This window comes from Amphimedon queenslandica, unplaced genomic scaffold (assembly GCF_000090795.2).
Source record: "Amphimedon queenslandica unplaced genomic scaffold, v1.1 AMPQUscaffold_13419, whole genome shotgun sequence".
In the NCBI taxonomy this organism is placed as follows: Eukaryota; Metazoa; Porifera; class Demospongiae; order Haplosclerida; family Niphatidae; genus Amphimedon; species Amphimedon queenslandica.
Genome location: NW_003546345.1, coordinates 16,708 through 22,415, shown reverse-complemented (window position 1 = coordinate 22,415; position 5,708 = coordinate 16,708).

Sequence of the window (5,708 nt, the reverse complement as noted above, 5' to 3'; positions counted from 1 at the left end):
CCAATGAGATAGTGCAATTGCAATCCCTGTTGATACAAATGGCATCTGTTATGTAGCAGGGATTGTTGATGTATCATGTATTGAAAGAGTAGAGGAATGTAATGATGATAGTGACTCTGAAGATGAAAATTTTGATAATAATAGATTGTATACCAATAAGAGAAAGCCAACCCTCAAATGGCAATGTACAGATAGGTGCAAGTCTTTATTAGAAAGTTACATAAGTTCTATTATTGAAGTTAGACGTTATTTTGATGAACCCATTAAAAAATTGAGGAAGCATTTAGATGCATGTGAGAATTGTTCATTATCCTTTGTTGAGACGCCTTTTGAAACACTTATGTTGCTAGAAATGCCCATTTAACAATAGATATTATTGATTCTTCCCTTGCTGATGGTGATATAGTACAATTGATAGATTTAAAAATTAATGAAGCCGATGAGACTGAATTTGATAATGTGTATTACGCTATAAATGATGGTGAAGAAGAAGACCCATTTAGAATGCCAAACTTAGATTCTGTACTTTATTTTCAGTATTCAGATGCTCTTGATGAATTTAAGAAAGCTTTGTCTGATCAGGCTGTTAATGCTTGTTGCCGCTGTGAGAGGCTTTTAAGAAAAATGTCTGTCACTGAAGCTAAAAATTTAGATAGCGATGTTTGGAATATCCTATTAGATTACATTAGAAAAAATGATCCTATGGCATTAAATAAAGTTATGTATATTTGTAATCATTGTAAACCTATTATTAGGAAAAATGAAGTTCCAACACGTTGTGTCCTCAATGGGTTGAAGTGTGAGCCACTACCCAAAGAATTGGAAAATTTGGATCCTTTAAGTTGCCAGTTAATACAGAGGGCCAAATGTTTTCAGACAATTGTTAGGCTAGGCACACACACCTTAAAAGTGCCTTCATATAATTCTTTGAAGGCTCTTAAATGTGTAATGTTTTATTTACCTCTTCCATTAGCAAAAACCATGGAAACTTTAAATGAGGTTGGTATAGATTCTAATCATTTGCCTAATCCTGAACTTTATATTATTATAAATGGACAGCCTACCAAATCAAATAATGTCTGGCGTAGCCTAGTTGATGTGAATAAAATAAAAGCAGCACCAAGAAAATTAAAAGAAATAAATTGTCTTTATACAAATGTAGACAATGATTCCATCGACGAATCGTCTAAAAATGTTATACAAGTAGTTAGCAATACTACTTGTAAAATGCTTGAAAAAGCAAATGATCAAGATTTAGAAGGCCTTTCGGCATATACCATTAGAAATCTTGATAGTAAAATTGCAACGGGATCTGATATCAGTCAATATAAATTAATGAATGTAGAAGAAGCGCCTATAGACAATAGGCAAGAGCATCTTGATTTGTTATGCTTTCCTACTTTATTTCCAACTGGACAATATGGAGAGCATCACCCCAGACAAAGCTATCCAGCACAGACTTTATCATTTAGTGAATACATAAAATCTAGACTTTTAAAGAAAGATTCTCGATTTCGTAGAAATCATTCATATTGTTTGCACTATTACGAATTAAAAATTAATAAGGCCTTAAAAACTGGCATATATAATTTATTAAAAACAACAAGAGGCAACGTTGGTCAAACTGTTGCTGAAATATTGGGAAAAATTGATGTTTTAGATGAAGAATTTGAGGGCAATTTAAGTACCATGTTGGCTCCAATACGGGGCACAAATCAATATTGGTTCCGTGTGAAAGGTGAAGTCAAAGCAATGATTGCTGAGTATGGCTCACCAACACTTTTCCTAACATTAAGTTGTGCTGAATATGATTAAGCTGATATAGCGCAATATTTAAGAAAAGTGAATAATGCACCACAATCATATAGTATTTCTAGATTATGTACTGAGGACCCTGTTTCAGTATCGCGACAATTTTCATACAAATTTAAGGATTTCTTTAACATAGTCATACTCCAGAGAGGTATTCTAGGCAAAGTAGAGCAATATTATGTTAAAAAAGAATATCAAATGCGTCGAGCGCCTCATTATCACATCCTCCTATGCATTGAAAATGCTCCTGTTGTCGGTATCGATCATCCAGAAGAAGTCTGTTCTTTCATACAAGATAGAGTTACCTGTCATACACCAGATAGTAATACGTCACCTGATTTAAATTTTATGGTAACAAAATACCAAATGCACAAGTGCAGCAAATACTGCAAGAGAAATATTAAAGTCGGCAAGACCTATGTATCTAGATGCCAATTTGATTTTCCTAGACCAGTACGAGATAGTATTTGCATCAATAATGTATAAAACAGCTTGAAATCATGCAATAAAATATATTATCTCAAACGAAATGAAAAAGAAGTTCGAGTCAACGACTATTATCCTTTACTGCTGAAATTGTGGCATGCAAATATGGACCTGCAATACATAGCAGAGAGGAGTCTTTCCTTAACAGAGTATGTAACTGGATATGTCACTAAAGCAGAAAAAAGTCATGCACAGGACTTATGGGATGAAGTCAGCAGCTGTGACAACATATACAGCAGGCTTTGGAAAATTGGACAAAAATTACTTCGAGCAAAAGAAGTAGGACTATATGAAGCTAGCGATCTTCTTCTCGGTGAAAGTTTATACATGAAATCAGTAACTGTACAGTACGTTAATGTGTACTTGCCTCATAAGAGGAGCAGGAAAATCAAAAACTATTCATATTTAACTAAAATGGATGAATCTTTGAAAGACATCTTTAACCCTAGCATAATTGAAGACTTTTATCCAACAAGACCGAATAACATGGAAGATGTATCTCTTTTTGAATTTGTTGCCAATTACGAATTTGATAAAATAGGAGAAAATGGAGAAAGAGAATACAAACTTCAATTAAAGCCAGTCCTTCCAAACCATAGGAAATTTAATCCTATGCAAGAAGCAGAAAGAGATGATTTTTATTACTCGCTAATATTTTTATTTGTGCCTTTTAGAGAAGAGAGCACACTCGTAATGGAAGGAGAAACAATGGAAGAAGCTTTTAGGCGTCACAGAAAAGCATCTATACGTGGCATTGAAAATCATTTCAACAAACTACAGAAATTATTAGAAGCTGAACGTAATTGTAAGAAAATAGTCGATGCAGGAAACAAAGCCGGTTTCACTGAAGAAGAACTTCCTGATAACAAGGAAGATGATAAGCCTCAATTACTAGGTGAAATAATGGAAGCAGTAGAAAAAGCTCAGAAAAGAATAAAAATGACACTTAAAAATTTAAAAATTATAATAGTGGACGAGGTATCTATGGTATCCAATCTTAATCTAGCATACTTACACATGCGCTTAGAAGATATATTTGGAACTGATGAATGGTTTTGATCCAAAAATATTTTATTTGTAGGTGACCTCTTACAATTGCCACCAGTTAATGGTAGACCCGTATTTACTAAAATTAGCAACAAACTAGTAAAAACTAGACTTGGAGCAGCAAATGCAGTTAACATATGGAAAGAAACAGTAGAAAGTGATGAACTAACAATCAATGAGCGACAAAAAGATGAAACTTTCTTTAAGATGCTTGATTCTGTTAGGCATGGCTGTCTAACTGATGAAACTATTGATACACTTAAGAGTCGCGTATTTAAGGTTTCAATACAAGAAAAATATATGGAATTGGAAAGTGAAGGAACAAATCCTACAATTTGCCTATTTTCTAAGGTAGATGCCTGCCAAAAAATCGATGTTAGAAAGTCTAGAAACTGAGAAAATAGAATTAGCATGTGTTGATGTTGTTGATGAAAGTGGCAGCACAGCAAAATTTGACAAAAAACAAGAAAAAAAATTAGATAAACTAAAAGATCAACCAAGCAAAACAGCTGGTTTAGAAACTGTATTGTCTTTAGCAGTAGGCTGTAGAGTAATGCTAAGACGTAATATTGATGTGACTGTAGGATTAGTTAATGGTGCCATTGGTACAGTAATGGGTGTTTATGCTACACATATATCAATCAAATTTGATCATATTGATGTACCTTGTGACATAGAAAGGGTTACATCTAGATTTATGCTATCTAAGAACGAATTTGTATATACATAGGAAACAGTTTCCCCTCATACTTTCTTATGCTATTACTATACATAAATGTCAGGGCCTCTCACTAGATGCAGCCATTATTGATTTATCGACTGATGTTTTTGGGGATGGTATGGCATATGTTGCATTGTCTCGTGTACGTACATTAAATGGATTACATTTATTATCATTTGATCCTCTCTCTGTTAAAGTTTGTAATCCGTGCATTAATGAAATTAACAGACTGAGAAATAATATTCGGAATGACTTACCTCAAATCAAGAAAAGTAAAGGAAAGAAGAGAAAGATTCAAGTGACTGGTATAATAGATGATGGTGAACCTTGTAGTAAGAATGCCAAGGTGTCTGTAAGTCATGTACAAAGTACTAGTAACAGTACTGTTAGTAGCAATAAACGTAAGAGTACTGATTTACAAAAGTCTAATTGCCCCAAAAAGAGTAAAATATGTGACAATAATGCTTTAAATAAGCCTTGCCCCAAAAAAGAATAGTTGATGTAGACAGTAGTACTGACAATACTGCTTTGGTATTGCCTCGCACAAAAAAAGATGATAAATTAATTGTTTCAATTAATTTGAAAGACCTAAAAACCAAATTTAATGTCAAAGATGATGATAGTTGTAGTAATCTCATTGTATCTATAAAACTCTCAAACATTAAATGTAAACCAAAAGATGATAAAACCAAGTGTGTTGTAAAAATGACCATTGTAGTAGTAGTCTGATTGTATCTATAAAACTCTCAAGCATTAAATTATAGACAAGTAATCCAAGAAAAGATGATGATGTCATCTTTACTTATGAAGAGCCTCCCAAACCAGATATTGTGAGAAGGAGACAATGGGATTATGTTTATTACCCTGGTAATGAAGAATATCAAAGAAGGTGGTGTGAGATTTTAAATCTCAAATTTGTCCCAGCTGCTAGAATCTTACCTGGTAGTCCAACAACACCATTGTCAGATGAAAGAGTTCCTAATAGTACTCTTGATGTCCCTGGTGATGGGAACTGTTTATTTTATGCCCTTTCATATCTCATTACTGGGTCAATTTCTCAGCATTACGAATTACGTAAAGCAATTGTTAGTAATATGCCAAACTTTGAAGAAGAATTGTTTAATAGTACATTAAGGTACAACGGGCTGAACGCACAATTTAGTTTTCGGAACACAAATTGTTTCCTTTATACTTTTTCTACAACATATAATTTTTTCAAATTTTTTCTGAATAGTGAGACGCAATAAACTTTACTTAACTTTTTAAAATGGTTGAAAACTGAGTAAAGAATTCTTGAACATGATGAGAGTACTTTAATTTTTAGTAATATGATTGTTTTTATAATACTATTTTCTATTGACGTATGTTCCATCACTTGGCAAAAGTTCTTCAAGTTTTGCAAAATGGGCTGCAATCTCTCATTGAGTTTTGTTCACTTTCAAACATCAGTGTATCACGAAAGCATTTACTGCATACAAACTTGATTGAGTGTTTGCCTTCATTATACCACGATTGCAACCTTTACAGCTTCGTAGAGCCTGCATTCACCAGATGAAACAGCTAAATAAACAATAGTCAGGAAGTACATACTGGTGGCCATTTTTATTAATGGTTTGACTAATATGACGTCATAACTTAACTC